The sequence below is a fragment of the Spermophilus citellus genome (genome assembly GCF_964194105.1).
Source record: "Spermophilus citellus genome assembly, chromosome: 15".
NCBI lineage: Eukaryota > Metazoa > Chordata > Mammalia > Rodentia > Sciuridae > Spermophilus > Spermophilus citellus.
In genome coordinates, this window is record NC_138195.1 from 35,272,669 (window position 1) to 35,291,858 (window position 19,190).

Sequence of the window (19,190 nt, forward strand, 5' to 3'; positions counted from 1 at the left end):
TTGATTGAGTTTCTGGAAGAATCAAGATGAGTCATGGGGAAGTTAGAGGGGACTGGCCACAGATGGGCAGAAGACAGCTGCTCACGCCATCAGGGTCTCACAGAACAGTTTAACAAGCACCTGGGAAGGAACCTCAGATAAATCCTTTCAAAATAATAAGGATCAAAAAAAAAAAAAAAAAAAAAAAAAACCAAAGTGCTCAGATAAGAATGCATTAAAGGTACTCAGAAATGCATTTAAAATAAACAAACAAAAAACCCTCCCGCTTTAAATGTGATGTATAGGTGGACAGGGGCAACTTATGTTCATTTGAATTGTGAATTAAAGTAAGAAGCAAATTGAAAAACAGCCCAAGTTAAAAAAAAAAAAAATAAGCAGCAAATTGAAAAATAGCCCAAGTTAAAAAAAAAAAATCTCACTTCTGACAATAAACTCCTCCCTGAAGCTTCATCTTTGGGGTCACCCACTCTTTCACACCCACAAGTACTGAACAGACTAAGGCACTAGCTAAAGAGTTCATCTCTCATTTCTCAGTAACTGAGGGACTTAGAAATTAGTAAGGGGGGGGGGTATAAGTAGGTTACCTGGCCTGGGAACAATGGTGTCTTACAGAGGTTGATAATAGGGTGGGCCCAAGAGCACAGGTGAGGACTCTCTTCCCACAGTGTTCTTAAAGAAGGAACCTGGGGCCATCCTCAACTCTTCCAACATGCGCTCTTCCCTGCCTTACTTTTATTTCCAAAAGAAGAGAGGGTGGGATTTATTAGCAAAGTTTACGTGTATGAACGATTTACTTTTCTATTTTAAATAAGATTTCTAAGACACAGGGATGGTTAAGTAGTGGGTTACACTGTGTATACAAGCACAAGGCAGTTAAATTATGCTTGCATTTAACTTGAGTAGGTTGACTTGACCTTCTCAGTAGAGGAAGGAGGAGGGATAAAAGGATGGACAGATGGGGGAGAGGGGAGAGAAAGAGATTGGTATGGAAAATTGAATGAAAAAATAAGGAAATGTGAATCTTAAATCTACTATTCTTAAAATCCATGACCCATATCTCTTAGGACACATAATGTAATAATTCAGAAATGGGGTATCATCTACTTCAGTAACTATTATAATTATAAGCTCCTTTGTATAAATTTCCTTGATTACCCTTGCCCAATAACTCTACCAAAATCTCATGATATTTACTATCTATAGGATTTCTAGCCACATGGTCTTCCTTTCATCAGTAATTTTGTTGACTGATTAATACAAAATCAGGCTACTCCATTTTCTGTATTGGAGATGCTAGGTGTGAATATGTTCTCAAGCTGAGCAGCCCAGGCTGACTATGGGAGGCCACATCTCTGACTCTGCATGTGCTGGTGCGTATTCTGGGAAGGGGCAATCTGGAACAGTCAACAAACACTGAAAGAATGCAAAGATCACAGGGGAAGGATTTAGAATGAAGACCAATTCTAAAATAAGCACTGTCTCAAAAGCTTACCATTTCACCCCATAAACGTTTGCCTTGTTTCTTAGGATTCCCTGGGAGATCCCAGTCAGTTAATTTTTCCCAGTAGATGTCAGTAGGCAGAGCTCGGAGAACCACATGCATTGTTATCATTGGTGTTGGGCCTATGACCAGGCACCAGAGGGCCGTGCTTGGCTTATGCATCTCCATCCCCACGTGCAGTTCATGATGTCATGGGGCAGTGTTGCCTCCTGCAGAGAAGTGTACTCCTCTATCAGGATCTCATGAACGGCTCATTTTAGTTGCATCCTATCTTCTACAGTACTTGACTTGAATACTTTGAATTGTTCCATGATGGTGAAAATAAACCTTTAGGGTTCAAACCACTCTCTTTCCCTAAGAAGGATGACGCATTTGTTAGAAGAATCATGAGAGGAGATCTGAGAGACCTTTAAGTCTGAGGACTTCACGCTTTCCAGATAACTCAGTGGTTCTCTAGGAATTATGGCTGTCATTAAGAACATAATAGGATCATGTCTTCCCATGCTTGAAACACTCTTCTCAGAAGTAAACTGCTTTTGTTACCATAAAAAGACAGGTGCTACCTTCACACTCAGTTGAATGCTGAATTTGACATTGTTTGGTAAATCCTTAATGCAAAATAACTAGAACCAATGTTATTTTTTTAAACAACATTTTCCAAATAAACCCGAGTTAAGAACAGCAGTCAGGAAACTCATTGCACCATTTCGCTCACAAATCCCAGAAATAAAGAACATATAACATAAAAATAGCTCTTGTCCCAGTTCTTCTTGGCTCTTGCTTAGATACTGATTAAGAGAAAGGACTGTAATGCAAGTTGGGTTCCTAATGTTAATTCCTTGCCTTTATCCTAGTTTAAAAGAGCCTCCCCCTAAGTGTGGTGGTATAAACAGTAGAAACTTATTATGATACAAATTTATATTGTACTTATGGACTTTTAAGTTAAAAATGCTTTTCCTTTTGTAATGCTCCTTAGATATTAGATGATTTTGTATTCTCCAAGGAAATTCCACACTCCATTTTTCTGCTAAAGAAATAGCCCTGAAACCTAAAATCTTCATACTTAATTTTAGAACTACGAGATCTTGTGTTTTCTGGCTTAATCTAAGAACAGATTATAAATTTATTTTACAAAGATTGTTTATAGAATATACTTTAGGTATTAAAAATAGCATATAGGACAAAAGATGAGGTGGAAATATTGTCATAATCAATCCTTTAATACTAGGTGTTGTTTCATCCTAGGTCATGATTGGTAAATGTTTTTATCATTTGTATTTTTCATAATTCTTAAAGCATTATAATTTTGAGGAATTTATAAACAAAAGAAAAACAACTGCTCTTTCCAAAAAGTTCAATTAAAATAAATTTAAAAATCTTATCATTAAGTCAACATCTTTACGTTCCCCTGAATGATGTTAAAAGGGAGGAAATGAGCAGGTGTGTACACTCACGTTTTAACCAAAGTTTAGATTCTGGGCCTGTTCCTTGAATAGCCTGTTTTCTCAGTGCTTAACGTAGCATCTCTAGTTCTTGAGTGGATTGTCATTGCCAGTGTTTTTGGGAATAAGACCTGGCCCTGTGCGGCCTGAGAAGTGGGCAAGGTCCTTTCCTGTGGCTTCATCACTTCTAATCACTGTGAGTTATCTGAAGCCAAGGATAATTCAGAAAGCATTGCTCAAAACGAGGAATAGGATAAACTGGCTGAAGGGCTGAATGCCCCTTCTTACATGCTCATAAAAGACCCTAAAGTGCTCTTTCACTTCCATATAATAGCGTATTATTCCTTTGTTCGCAGATTATAGCTGTACTTTAAGGACCATTCCCCATACCTCCCTCCAGGCTCCTTTTCTTAATGTGCCTAAATGCAGTCAGTTCCATCTTGCCCTCTGATGACTAGAGGAAGTTCTACATTTTAGGCAGAATTGGAAAAAGGAGGCCAGTAAACGTCCTCTTCCTTCATTTATTTCTCTTTCCTTCCTATCTTCTCATGGTTCCTTTCTTGCCCTCCCAAAAAAGACAAGGGGGAAAGAAAAACAAAACATTTTAAAGTGTTTTGGGGGGTAATTTAATGTGGGCACTATGAAACAGGTACAGGTACAGCCCTGCCTTCAAAAACCTTATAGTCTAATAACAGCAATGTTCTCATAAAATTTAATAAGCAGGACTGAAATACGTGCTGGGTTGCTTATGTGGAAGCATCATGGACTAGAATGCTCTTTCCTAACAGAAACAGTGGAAAAGATGGTGAGGACTTGTTCTCTTTAGACATCTGGGTTATCCATTTGCATGTGAAAAGTTTTCATGCACTTTTCTGAGAAAATGATACCCTCCACCATTACAACATAATTTTCACAGGAAAAGGCATTCTGACACACATACACACATATACAAAATTTATAGACACTTCAGGGGTACTGCTCCTGAGCATGTATTTCTAATCTGGATGCAGTGCATAAATACATATGTCTATAGTGAATGACAGTCCCATCACCACTGAAAAGATGAGATGCGCAGAGCTTTCCCCTTGCCGGCATGGCAACCTCTGACTTGAGGAGAATGGCCATCCTAATATATGGGCATCCTTGGCTCAGGAAGCTAACTCGCAGTTCCCTGGAGAAGGTCCTGTCCAGAACCCATTCCTAGGGGCTGGGAAACAAAACACTTAGGAATTGGCCCTAGCAAAATGCTCTGAACTCTATATTACCAACCAGTCTCACCTTCCCTATTACTATCCAGGACACCTTACCACCAGTAGTCCATGTTTCTTAGATACTGACTGCACTTTCTGGTTGCTCTTCTAGTGGAAATCACTGTCTCCTTAAGACACTTTTGTAATCCTTGTAGGTGAAGAATGTTTTCCTTTCACACATCACAATATTTAGGTCTAGCCATGGGAGCCTGTGTCCTTGCTCCCCTTTAGCAGTTTCCAAACAATTTCCTCTCCATTCCCTTTGAAAACCCAGATCCTCTGAAGCATCAGACCATCACCCATTAGATTTTCTTGTTTGGTTCATCAAAAGACAGTCTTGTTACTATCCTTAGTAACTGATGACTGAACCTCAGGACTTAGCATCCTTTTCTCCAACATAGACCCTGCAGCTTTCTTGGCAGCTTCCACATTTGCATAGCCGGTATTTCCAAGGCTCTGGCCCTTATGTCTTTGACTTTGCTCCAATGTTCTCTCCCCATCCATGTCATCAATGTACTCCCATGGTCATGTGCCCCATCTTATGACCAACAATTGCATCACCTTGAAAGCAGATGCCAGAAGCGTCTCAACCATTAACCACCATCTACATCTCTTGGTGCAGTTGTTCTAATACTCTATTCAACATAGACCACACATAAAATCCACAGATCCCCCTACCTTTCCACTATTGCCCAACCTCTCTTGTTTTTGGTTCCCTCCTTATCAGCTTTTACTCTGTGATCTAGCACTGCAATAGCTCCCTTCATAAACTCCAAACTCTACATTTCAACCATAACCTTTTGGAAAAATCCCCTGACCATGTTTAAATAAATCTAGTTGCACTTGGGTATAGCCAACTGAACAACACCAGAAAAAAAAAATCAGTTGATTTCACTGGCTGGGTGCATGTGAAATCTATTACTAAAAGTCTTGAGTGGGTACTCAATAGTGTTAGGTGGTTTCATGAATCTTCCTTAGTGATCTTGCTTTCCCATCAAAATGAGAATGATTCCATGCCTAATTCTCTTTGATCTTCAAAGCCCTGTTCATTCCTAATTTTCTGGTGCTTCTATGCTTCATGGAGAAATAGATGTGATAGATGATCTCCTGATTACCACTCTCAAACTCTTGAATCTGTTCCAGATACTGTGCTGTCTTTCTACATTGAAAGAAATGTCCCCGCTTTTATCAAAGGCCAACCCTTTCGTGTGAGTACCAGCTTCCTCCAATCATCAGGGCTTCTCATGCCCACGGACTCATCTCCTGCCTTGTCCCCTCTCTTGAATTGTCAATTTCTTCACTTCCACAATCCTTTTCCCATCACAGGGATGCTTTACCCATCCTCTTCCCATACTTTAAAAACAAATAAAAAACAAACCTCTCCCTTGGTCCCACTTGTCCCGCTGTGATCTTATTTTTCCCCCTTTACCATAAAATGCCCAACATGATGCTTTAATTACCACCCTTTTCTCTTAAATCCACTTAGCAAAACCACCAGCAACCTACATCTTACAAAGTCAGTGGTCCATTTTCTATTTAATACCATAGAGCATTTTGCATGGTTGGCCACCTCTTCCTTCACAAATCACTGTCTTCCCTACACAATTAGGCAGATTTATCTGGTCTTCCTTCTGACTAATCATTGTGTTGCTGAGTCTCTCTTGTTTGGTTCCTTCTTGTCTTATAGATCTCTAAATTTCAGGCTCCCCAGAGCTCTGCGCTCAGCCATTTTCTCTTCTTCCTCAGTTACTCTTTCACCAAGTTCCACAGGTTTACACTCACTCAATACACTCAAAGGCCGTCTCCAGGTTCGGGTTTGTATCCCTGATGCAATATGCCTTCTTACACATCTACCTGTCCTGTGGATGCAGTCACAGTTAGCTGTGGAGTGGGCACACATTTACACCTCCCCTCCCCTTCTTTAATTCACTTCATTCCTAGAACATGGGTCCCTTTCTGAATTTAGGACACTTCAGCCTATATGTGACAAAAACATTTCTGGAAAAGTTTCCTTTTAGTAATTCAGATCAAAACTCAACTGTCATGGCTTTGGATAGGGTTCCCCTAACTACCATAAGCAAAGCAGCACCTCCTGGTCATATTCACCCACCTTTGCCCAATGCACCCTCTTCATAGCACTTATTTGGACCCCAAACCATCATTGGCTTGTTTCCACATTTGCTGTTTGATTCTCATCACTAGATTGAAGCTCCATCCTTAGGAGGTCTCAAGCTGTCTTGTTCACTGTGGTATCCTTGGGACAGTGTCTGACACAAGGGTGAAGAAAGAGCTGATGTCTGATTACTTGCATGTCTACATCAGAGTTTCAAGGAATGACGTCAGTTAGTAAGGAGTTTGCTTTTTCACAGGTACCTGCGGTCCTGTCAGAATTTGGTGGAGACCCAGTGACAGCAGTAGCCTCAGTAGCACTCCTCTTTAGCTGGAGCACATGGCCACCTTGAGTCAAAGTGCTGATCAGAATGGATGCCTTGGAACGATTTCACTCTGCTGATAGACACACCAAAGCCAGATGTGGGGAAGATAGAATAGCACCTCATCAAATAACACCCGAATTAACTACTATTCTATTAGTTTAAGGCTCTTGAAAACATTGTCATCTGGATTCTTGGTTCCTGGTGAAATTTAGCCTTTTAAATTTTTATTTTGCAGTCTTGGGGATTAACTATTTGGGGGTGCTATACCACTAAGCTATATCCCCAGTCCTCTTATTTATTCTTAATTTTGAAACAGACTCTTACTAAATTGCTGAGGCTGGCCTTGAACTTGTTGGGATTAAAGGCTCAGGCCATTGCAACCAGCCTCATTTGTATTCTTAATCCCAACTTGTGATATATGCTTCCCTTGCAATAATGTGATCTAAGCTCTTATCAATTGGTTCCATTAAAAACAACACTAATTTAAATCACAGCCTGTGAAAGTCGAAACAGTTTAGCTATGTTACTTGAAATTTAAAAATTTCTGACCATAATGCCAAGAAATATAATTTGACCAAATTTAAAGGATTATGCACAACTTCAACATTCATTGAAAAAATTACCAATACTGAAAATTTTAGAAAACATCTGAACTACTACAATGAAATAGTAAATTAACTGACTTTGAAAAAAGTCCAAAATCAGTTTTATTCAGATCCAAGATATAATTCTGATAGTTATAAAGGTCTTTTTTTTGGAGAGGGGGGGCGGGTAGTGGGGAGGGTTACTGGGGATTGAACCCAGAGGCTCTTAACCACTAAGCCACATCCCCAGCCCTTTTTATATTTTATTTTGAGACAGGGCCTTGCTGAATTCCCTAGGGCTTGCTAAGTTGCCGAGGCTGGCTTTAAACTTCCAATCCTCCTGCCTCAGCCTCAAAGTCACTGGGATTACAGGTGTGCACCACAGCACCCAGCTAGTTATAAAGCTTGTAAATCACCATTCAAATCAACACATTTGCAGTGTGTGGGGGTGGGGGAGAGGGAGAGAGAGGAAGAGAGAGGGGCAGGGGAAGAAATGAGTACTCTGTTGGGCTCATTGTCTCCATCTGTTCTGACTAATATCTTAAGGAATTAAGTACAGATCTAATTTTATCAAAAACAATTGTTTTGTTTCAGGGAGCTGAATGAACAAGAGCACTCCATCAAAAGGCCAAAAAACTTAGAGTATAATATTTGTTTCATTTTGTTTTTAGTAAAGTAGGTGTGTAATTTGTCTCTCCATGTAAGGAGAAAATGAAGATTTCTACTTAAAATGCTCTTTTCCTTTCTAACAACAGGAGATCCAAGGAGCCAGGAGCCAGATTTATAGACGCTACAAGAAATCTTTTGGATAAAAAATAACTTGAACCTTTAACATTGAAAAATCCTCATCTAAAAAGAGAAACTCAGAATTATTTTTCTTGATTTCTACCTATGATCTATCCATAAAAGGAAAAAGGAAGTTGAGATTTATAAACAATGGTTATTTCTAGAAAAAAATCAGTGAAAATGAAAAAATTCCACATCTACTTAAACCATTAATAAAGAACATAAGGCTAAATAGATTTATTTTTCTGAAGTTACACAAATGTAAATTTTTACTTTTTAGCCTAAGGACTCTACTTTCTCTCATGCACAGATGTGCGACACTGGATACAGTCTACACTATGGGTTGTGAAATCTCTTCTGGGGCATTCTTTCTCAACCACCCGAGGAGCTGTTCTGTACTCCACAGCACTAATATTTACTCTTATGCTTTCTAAAACATTTTCCACGAGTTGATCAGAATTTTGCTACTAATAATTGAACTACTTACAAAAAAAAAGCAGTACAAACAACATTATAACTGTACCACTCTTGGTCCATGGTTTATTGATATCTTGGAATTTCAAAGAGGAATTTTTAAATCACTTCTTCCAGATTTCTATGGTAAATGCTTTAGTAATTGGAATTTTCAGGAATAGAATTATGAACTCAATTTTTTGGGGTGTTAAACTCAAGGCTTTTCAGAAAATACTTTTTAGCCCTTGATGTTGAAAATATTTCATAAACGCATTAGTCTACTTGCATGTCACATAGTTTATTTTATCCAGTAGGAAGAAAGCGTGCAGGAGTCCATAGTCATGGTTATTATTCACTGTAGTAGAATAAGGCATGGGGGTAACTGGAGACAAACTTCAAAGCTTGCTCTGAACACAGTCATTGACAGTAAATTCCTGGTTTACAGTTCATTCTGTCCCGATTTCCCACTCTTGTGGACATAAAGTAAAAAGTTGTTAATGCCGGTGGTTGCTTTGTTTCTTGTCAGCTAAGGTTGTTTCTAGTCAAGCATGGTGCCTCATACTATTTTTTATTAACTTAAAGCATATTTTTGTTAAAATGATTCTTCTGAATGTAAAACAAATGTGCATATGCTTAAAAATTAAACAATGTATAACTTAAACTGGAAAAAAAACCATCAAGAGATAACCACTGTCTAACATTTCAAAAAATACATATCCATATCACTATGTGTATAATTCCAGCCTTGCAAACTGATAAGGGGATCATGCCTTATTCACATATCCTATCTGATCACCCAGCAACATTTTTATGATCTCTGAGTGTCTTATGTGATAATTTTTAGTGCTTCGACAGTTACACTATCCACTTCTAGTAAAGAGTTGGAATGTTTCTTTTTCTTTCTTTTTTGTTTTTAGAAAGCTGTTATATTAAAAAAAAAATGTTACAGAGAAAAAAAACTTTGCCCATAAATCTTTGCACACTTGCTCAATTATCTTTTTAGGATAAATTCTATGATAGGCTGCATTTTAAATTATATGTTTATACAGGTACAACTAAGAATAATTCTTATGAAGAGATATTTAGGACATTTGCTCATTTCAGAGAACTGTTATGCTGAGCTCAGATTTATATCATCAATGACCAAATGACTACAATTCTTTAAAACTTTGGTTAGAATTTTTAGGGAGGCAGAAAGATTACTGTCCCACACTAGAATATTGCTGTGAGCCAGCAGGGCTTTGGCAAAATACTCCCCTTTGTATCTTAATGAATATAAGTGGTCAGGGTTGTGGTTTCACATTTCATCAGGGGAATGCCCATGGACAAGAATGAGATGTCAGGTGGAAGGGAGATTTCCTCATTCAGCATTCTCCCTTCACCTCTAGCAGCTGGCTCAGGCAACGTTAAGATCCACACATCCTACACATCTGTTCATTCTTTCAGCAAACATTCACTGAGCACTTTCTCTCAGGTACTTCCACAATGTTCCACCTGGACATGTGGTCTTTGCTCAGGTGTGCTCTGTCTAGTTGATGATGGCTGTAGGACCAAGTAGGTTCATAGTGGAGAACTTTATCTGAACAATTCTGAAAAGTAATCCTATGAGGGACACGAGACCCGAGGGAGGGTGGAATGGAGTGGATCACCTTGAACAGTGGCGGACCTGTCGTCTGCTCATGCACTAGATATTCCTCACCCCCTTTCTTTTGCCAGCTGCACAAAACAATGGCTTCCTATTCATTTTTGTAGCCTCTCTTGCAGCTGGAAGGGGCTATCAGATGCAGATCTGGCCAGTGAGATAAAAGCACAGGTTGGTTAGGGGCTTCTGGGAAGGCATTTCCTCTTTCTGATAAAAGCCCTACATCAATGAGCTTGATTCTTTACTTCTGTCTGTCTTGAACACAGATGCGAGGTATGGAGCCAGTTAACCAAGGAGTAGAGGCCAATATCACAAATCCTCTGACCTGGCTCCAGCCCTTTCTACCTCCAGACTGCATGTTTCTTAGGAAAGAGACCCCTCTGTTCAATCCACTGTTAGCCACATAAACCAATACCAATGTAGCCAAAGGCATTCCTACTGAACACACCACTTCTCTAACCAAGATGGTGCCTGGATGGAGGCAAGAAAATGAGAGGAGACTAAGAGGCCAGGACAGCAAAACAGGGAAGACTGCTGCAGGGTTCAAAGGTCAGCTTAAACAACTACCTTATCCTCTCACCATATGGCCCTTTCAAGACAGGGAGGCCTGGCTCAGCAGACAGGAGACATTCCTTCTGAGTGTGAAAGCCTCAAAGGGCCTATCAGTAATGTTTCTATTAGAAAAAAGCAAGATTTATACTGCCCAATAACAAATGTAGATCATCATGGTTTCCTTTAGATGCAGCAACTTCAAAAGTACCAGAACCCAAATCAACAAGCAAAACCCTAAAGTGAATCATAGAACCAAAGCATGAACGGAATGTAGGTATCAAAAGCATAAGTGGAAAAGGAAGTATGGGCAGGCAAAGGGAATCTGTACATGTCAGGTCCTATATTTTTTCTCATAGAAGAACTGTTTATATGAAAAGCTTAGTTTGTTTTAAGCTAATGGACAAAGCATCTCCAAGCCCATTGAAAAAAAATGGGATTTCTTTTTTCTTTTTTTTTTTTTTTTCTAAAGGAGAAAATGGCATCTACCCTATCAGTATCTTGGTCAATTTGACAGTCCACAAATATGATTAGTCCAGACTGCTCAAGTGATTGCATATGCTGAAAAGAGGTCAGAAGAAAGAGTAAATGATAAGAATGTGGATAATTTGTTGGAAAAATAAAACAATAGTAAACTGTTTTCTAAGGTACTGAAAAAATAAGGTTTTCTAATGTGGGCAACTTAAAGATGGGAAGTAACAATATGTTTTGAAGAACAAAAAAAAGAAAAAAGAAAGAATACAGAGACATGGTCTACACTTCCAAAGGGTGAAAGTCAACATCCCAACAGGAGCTATTTTGTGGATCTTCTCAGAGCAATTAAGCCAAAATAACCACGCATTTGTATGTGAAGTAAAGGATATGTAATAAATTTCAAGGTGTGAAAACAGACTTTAAAATCCAAGAGAGTGAAGAATTGCCTAATTTACCACTATTTTCTAGCAGCTTGCCTGAAAAAGATGCTAAAATATTTATTTTAAAAAGGGAAGAATAGAAGGAGAAAAGGAAAATGGAATGCTTCTCAGATAAAATGCTCTCTATAAAAGACTTAACTTTCTCTAGTCACAGGGGTATCATCCTATTTAAAATAACACACATTGCAAAATGATGTGCAAGAAATAAAAAAAAACATGATTCATTCTTATGAAATGATGGATCTACATGTTTTAAGATACCTCTCAAATTCCATTCTAAAATCTATTAACCCAAATCAGATAATACCTATCACCTTTTTCAAATGTTGGCTGTAGAACAACTCTAGAACAATAAGGGCAACCTGCTTTGAGAAGGAAAGACTGAACTACATGATCCTGAGGTTACAAACATTTACCAATTGTTAGGAGTATTTCTCTCTTGGTTGCCTAATGGTTAAGGAATACTTTCTATTGACCAATATTGAGAAACTTAGGAAACTCTCAACCAAGATTTAACCATGAGACCATAGGAAAGCACCAGAGATTTACTTAGCACTTCCAAACACTTTACAGTTGACCACTTTAGGAAAATTTCCCAACCACCTGAGAGGGTCCACGTTGTGTAGATGAGGAAACAGACCTCGAAGTTAATCAACAAATCCACACAATTCACGAGCAACAGAGGAGAGACATCTAGGGAATCCAGGAATCTGACTCCAGAGCTGACCAAGATAATCTGTATTATGGTGGAACCAGTAGTGACAGTGGTAACAATCGGTGATACTACTAATATTAAATCTTCAACACACACACTTGCTAAAACAACTTCACACATACTTAATCTTTGGAAGTTGGCCCTCTCCTGTCAAGGGCAAGGAACTCGCATTTTAGGACCAAAGTAATAAGTCATTGTACTTGGAAATTCTTTGTCAGAAACCAGCTGCCTTCTCTCTTCTTACCTTAGCACTAATGACCCTGCTAGAAAGGAAACGAAAAGTTGTCAGCATCTCCTCTGGGATGCCAGCTAGACAGGCTGAGCCTTTCCCCTGCTGCTTCCGTGATGGGGACAGGCCTGAAATGGTACTCTGGCAGAATTTTCACATTTGACATATTGGAGGGAGGAAAGGAGGGAGAAAAACACTAAGGATTCCGGGTGACATGAGTTAACTGACCTTGAGCAAATGCTGTAACTTGTGGGAAAACGAGAATATCTTTTCCACAGACTTACAAGGATCAAATATGATAATGTATATGAAAGTCCCTTGTAAAATCTGTACTTACCTTTTCAGATCAAAACTTTTATTATTTTACACTTTCCCTCTTTAGTGTCCCTAGGTGTCCCTCTCAAAGTACTGTGGTATCCTATTCGTCATCAAACCTGCTCCAATATCATTTTTTAAAATATTTATTTTTTTAGTTTTAAGAGGACACACCATCTTTATTTTACATTTATGTGGTGCTGAGGATTGAACTCAGTGCCTCAAGCATGCTAGGCGAGTACTCTACCACTGAGTCACAACCCCAGCCCCTCCAATATCATTTTTATTCTTACTAAATTTACCTAATTGCACCACTGCATGAACATTTTGTTTGACTCTCCAGCCTGAGGGCATCCCTCATATCCTTCCCTGGTGTTGTTCCAACAGACTAACATTACTAAAACGTCCTATCACATTAAGTGAACCAAGGCAGAAATACCATAAACAGAAAGTCTTCAGAGAAAGGCAAGCTTGGAGCTTCCAGGACCCTGGATGGTAGAGGTCTACTTAGACAGATAGTACAGAGTGCCTTATATAACCGTTCCTACCAAATGGGAGCTTGGCGTGACATCTGACAGAAGACCTGATCCTAAAAGAGTCTGCTTAAATTTTTCATCACACTGCCTTTATAAAAAATTGAAACAGAATATTCTCCAAGCAGGGGAACAGTTTGCTGAAAAAGAGTCTTTACCATTACCTTTTAAACCATCTTTATAGGACTTCATGCTTTCTATGCCTAAAATGTCAAGCAAGTGTTTGTCTTTAAAAATGATGCATTCATTTTAAAGAGGAAAAGGGTGGATTCACCCTCTAGTCCATTCACATGCCTAGGATGACAATTTCCACAATTTCCCGGCACTAAAAGGTTTTGCCCCTTCAGGAAATGGAGAAAAATGGCCTCAAATGACAATGGATACTCTGCCTCAGGAGTGACTATTTACATACTGCAAAAATTCCTTCTCAAGGTGATCAGGTCAGGAGGCGGTAGAAGCAGAACTGCAGTGAATCACCAAGCTGGGAGTCCATTCATTCCTCTCTGCTGCACTGCAGCTTTCTGACCCAACTCCCATGTCCTTGGTGACATTTAAGTACAGACAGCAAGCTTTCCCTTTAAAACAGATGCAGCAAGCCAAAGAGCAGATGAGGATACCCATTGCTTTTAGAAGTTAAATATTATGATTGTGTCGACCCCCAACATTAAAATGTTTCAATCCTTGGTGTTTTTCAGAAAAAAAAATGGGGGGGGGTCTATTTCAGATGGTGGGAGCCTGCTGTGAATGCAGATGGGAATTTTATGGCTTGTCTAATGCTTGTCTATTTTAATAAAGAGAATAAATTATGACAGCAGTGCAATTTCATTCTATACTTCATATACTTCAATAACGAAATAGAAGTAGCTTTCTATCCTGCAATCTTATACCTCTCTGCTTGTCCAGCTTATTCCAACCTTAACATTTATTTTTTAAGAAGAATGCATTAGGAGGGATGGCAAAATCTTTAGAGGGCAATGTAGAATCTCTCTCTCTCTCTCTCTCTCTCTCTCTCTCTCTCTCTGTCTCTCTCTCTCACACACACACACACACACACACACACACACACACACACACCCACACCCACCCACCCCTACCTCCCTCTTTCTCTCTCAGGGAGAGAGAACAGAAGTGCTCTTTGTCTGGTCACCGTGATCCAAATGATAGTGCCTCTCATTTTATGCAGCAGGACAGGATCATGGAGAAGGCATAGACTTGGGGTGATAGGAGACCAAGGCAAACATTGCTTCTTTCAGTACAGAGTAGCAGGGTACTGAGCTGTTTGGTTGCATCCAGGACATTTATTGATCATTTTTAATAATTTTACATTTACTGTTTTCCCATTCCATACATACTACACAAAGTTAAGATGCAATCACAAAGGATTACTAACAATTTTTTTTTTACTCTAAGTGGAAACTGAAATAGGAGCAAATTAAAACACGACAAGAAAGTGACTTGAAACATTTTTCATAGGCTGGAAACTGACCTGCTCCGCCTTCAATAACTATTAGAAAGTGTGGTTGCCCTAATGTGCCTTTTTCTTGTGGAGCTGGGGATCAAACACAGGGCTCTTTTCATGCTAGGCGAGTGCTCTAGACTAGGCTACATCCCACCCCAATGTGTCTTAGTAGCAATACACTAAAGTTTTATATGGCCCATTCTTTGTCTACACATGTACTTCTGAATGATTTTCTAAGGCCTAGGGGGACAAAAAAACTCCTCAAAGGAAAACGTAGTTTTAAAGATCTTTGATTTCAGTATGACATACAACCTCTAAGAGTTAACAGTAGGCTCTGACAGCAGTGCTGGAAATCCTCACACTGGCTGCTGCTTCAAGCGGAGGAGAGACACCAACAGGGCAAAGGAACAAAGGAACTTTTAAGGGGGATGAAAGTTTCCATATCTGTTGAAGGATGGGTTGAATGATTGTATGCATTCGTCAAAACTGAGTAACTGATATGTCAAGATCATTTTAATGTTTTGAGCAATCCAATAAAAAAAAAACTGAGTTTGGATAAGTCCATTTGACTGCAAAGTAAATTATACATTAAAAAAAAAAAGAACCCTCTTTCAACATTAAAAAAAATAAGATTTTAAGCATAGAGGTCCTTTTAGAATTTTCTGGACATGTAATTGTGAGGCAAATAAAATAAGTGTTTTTGAGAGATTTCTAGTGCCACATTTTATATATACTAGGATGTTACCATGAACAGTTTATTGTTATGAGATGAAAGCAAATATTGCTGAGAATGCAATTAAAAGCTCTGCATTAAATTGCAAATTCAAGTTAAAAATCTGGTCTAGGCTTTCCTGCTACATTCCCCCTGCTGACACAAGGGACCTTGGGATTTCCCTCATATCTAAAGTACACGTCCCAGCTGCTGTCTACTACAGCAAACAACAGTCTAAAAAGGCTACTTCCCACAGAATATGCTTCATTTTATGATGGTTGAAATCTGACCTCAAACACAGACACATCAAGACACAATTATTGTTAATTAAAATGCTTCATTTAGATCGCCAAGTACCATCATGAATTTTACAACTGTTCCATCCAGGGAACTTCCTATTAAATATAACTATCCATTGCATTAAGTAGTAGATAGGGTTTTATCTTTATAAAAACAATGAACTACAACTGTTTTGTCTCATTTTTTTTTCTATTTTGACTCTCCAAGCTAAACATTTTAGTCAGGTTAGATATGTGTTTCTCTATTTCTGCTAGAACTAATAACTGCAAATACTGATATTAAAATTATAATTACTGAAATTAAAATTGCAGAGAGGTACACAAAAATATAAGAACTACCAAAAAACAAATTAATTTCACAAGTTTTGGTGTAACAGTATTCCTTGCTGATACGGCTTTAATGTTTAATGATAGGGCAACATTTTTTGTCAAAGCATTATGTATGCTTCCCCAGCAGTGTTTTATAAAAAGGTCAACTGAATACATTTTAATATTTTTTGCTAGAATCTTTAAAATTCAGCTTCAAACTTGAAATATTCTTCCAATAAAAGTAGCACATTTCAGAAAGTTAAACCTGGCATGTGTGGTTTCAAATCAGCTGGGCAAATTTTCAGAGCATTCAGACATCTTATGCCCATTTTTGTTAACAGACAGATTTGTAATGGAAATCTATTCTCCTATTGTTTTTCCAAGACATTTCCTTTCTTTTTCATTTCTCTAAACTTCTAAAAATTAAGCTTCTAATACTGTTAGAAAAAGTGGAGAAACTGATTGCACTAAATCGATCACATAATTTATTGTGGATGATATTTTTCTACTTTTCAGTTTGTTTTTTGAAAGCCACCATAAACATATTGCTTTCAAAATGGAAGACACAGTTAAAAAAAAAAACCTTATCATAAATGTAACAAATTCTTATGGTATATGGAGAACATGAACAGGGTATCACAGTTCCTGTCTTGAAGACTGTCATAATCTAAATCCAAGAAGTATTAAAACAAGCTTGTCTCATATTCTCTTGCCCTGTAAATGATAGCTTAGACAAAAATCAATGGTTTCAGCACTTCTCAAAATAATTCAATAATTATTCTCCAGGTTTCTAATTTATCAGTTCAGTGAATTTCTGTTCTCTCTGGTGTTCCAAATCCAGAATGTTGGCATTTGAGAAAACTGAAAAGTCCAAGTTCAAAAACAACTTACGCTAATGTCTTATTGGCAAAAACATAACAGTTGACAGAGGTACACAAACACAAAAATATAAGAACCACCAGGAGAAGGCAGAAGGAAGGGGAGTACATCTCAAACACACACAAGCCAAATCCTCAGCATTCCCTCCTCACTATAAGGTATAAGCAGCCTCAGATGCTCACGTCTGTCACCTGTGACCTATCCTCCTTGGATTCTCTCTCTCTCTCTCTCTCTCTCTCTCTCTCACACACACACACACACACACACACACATTCAGTGAGCCATCATGTCAACCAATCATCCTTCCTGTAGTTTTTCTACCTGAGTTCTTTATGATATCTGCCCATACTTCTGGATCATCAGGACCAGTCTTATTCTCCACATGACTGTCTCATCTCTGTCCTGGCAGATTCTTTATAAGGCTTCCATTGAACATTCTAGACTTTCTCTGTCAGCCATCAAACTGTTTTTAATTCATTTACTCTTGACTGTCTCCTTTACCAAGTCACCATTTCCCAAGGGACTTAAAGCATGTTTTCTCTGCTTACCTGCACTGTTGAAATGCTGTAGAAACAAAATAACGTGTATGTTTTATCATCACTGCAATGCAATATTTCAGAATTTCTCTCTTTTAATGCCCTTATTATTGGCTGATTTCACTGTCAAAGTAATTCTCCATACTTGCCAGTGTCTCAGGATTCAGTCCATAAAAATGAATGCCTAAGAAGTCAACTCTTTACCTACGAAATTGGTTAGTCTAAAACACATGATAATCAAACTTCCATACATTTTAACACATTATATAATTTGTTCCTCCCTCTTTGGAATCCAACTGAAATTGAAACATGTCTACCTGTTGTGGTGAATTCTAGCCAATATTTTAAGGATAAAGAAGGTAAGAAAAGAAAGCAGAAAAAAAGAGGGGGCAAAAAGAAAAGAAAAAGGAGGGTGGCAAAAAGAAGAAAAAAAACGATGCAGGGCATATACTGGTCCTTAATAATTACTCAGAAAATAATTTTTAAGTATGATGAATAAAGGTATAGGAGATATTAAAGAAAACACAGGAGATAGATAAAGTATTGGAAGGAATGAAAATTTCATAGTTTTAAAAATCTATGCTTAGCTATTTTTAAATGTTCTAATGTATTCACAGATCAGTCAAATGTATAAATGTCAACGCCAACCAAGAGATAAGTCTAAGTTAAAGAGGAAGGATAAATATTTACATGCAAAATAGAAACAAAGTTCCCAAGAAAACGGACAGAGGAGGTTCATTAAATGCCTTCTCTTCAAAATAGCTGGGACCTTGAACCCTTTTACCCATAATGACAACAGCTGATCATGTGCCGTGTATACTATGAACTGAAATTCCACATTCGAAATCCTTCTTCAATTCTAGGCATCACATGATGGCTATGAGGGGATTAAGGGGTCTCATGACTATGTCTTATACAGAGTTTCTAAAGAAATGGGAGTGTTTAGTTTGGAAAGGCAGCAGCACCTACATACCACTATCTTCATCTATATAAATAGCTGGCATATGGGTGGACATAACAGGGTGCTAGATTTAGTCTTAAAATAAGGGAGCATGTTCTAACAATTAGAACCATTCTGCAATGGGGACTATGTTTAGACGTAGGACATTTCCACTCGCAGGCAATTCATAAGCAGAGACTGACAAACAATTCATAGAGCTACTGTCAAGGAGAGGCAGGTTCTGCAGAGCCCCAGCTCAGTGACCTCGAAGTTCCCTTCCACCTCTAAGATTCCTTGACTCCGGGGATTGGGAATTTTCCACACAACTCTGCCCTTCAAAATGATGTATTTCTCCTTTATGTAAACCCTGTAAGTTCAAATTCAGATTTCTACAGTAGCTTTTTTTTTCATTTAAAAGAAATGCAATAATTCATTTACTAACTAACAAAGTGACCAGACCCACATTTTAATCTGCAGTCCATGAAAGTCATTACTAGTACCTTAAATAGTATTTGAGTGATTGGTATAAAAATGGAAGCAAGATACATAGATGCTATGTTTTTAACCCAATATTCACAGTAACACAATTTGAGATCATGTTTGTTGTCTCAATCATGCAAGTGTGGATGAGATGTGATTCTCTGGCACATAGAACACTTTAGTTATGTTACTCAGTAGTGGTCCCATCAAAACATTTCCTAATAAGAT

The 19,190-nt window shown here is 38.2% G+C and overlaps 2 protein-coding genes across 23 annotated transcripts in view; one reads left to right on the top strand and one right to left on the bottom strand.

The window, feature by feature from the left end:
• The window catches only part of ANK3 (ankyrin 3), a 508,367-nt gene that overhangs the window by 285,958 nt on the left and 203,219 nt on the right, over nucleotides 1-19,190 (bottom strand). The gene's annotated exons all lie outside the window — the stretch shown is intronic.
• Nucleotides 1-19,190, top strand: part of LOC308634041 (melanoma inhibitory activity protein 2-like) — a gene marked incomplete at both ends in the record, with an annotated part of 120,304 nt that overhangs the window by 1,203 nt on the left and 99,911 nt on the right.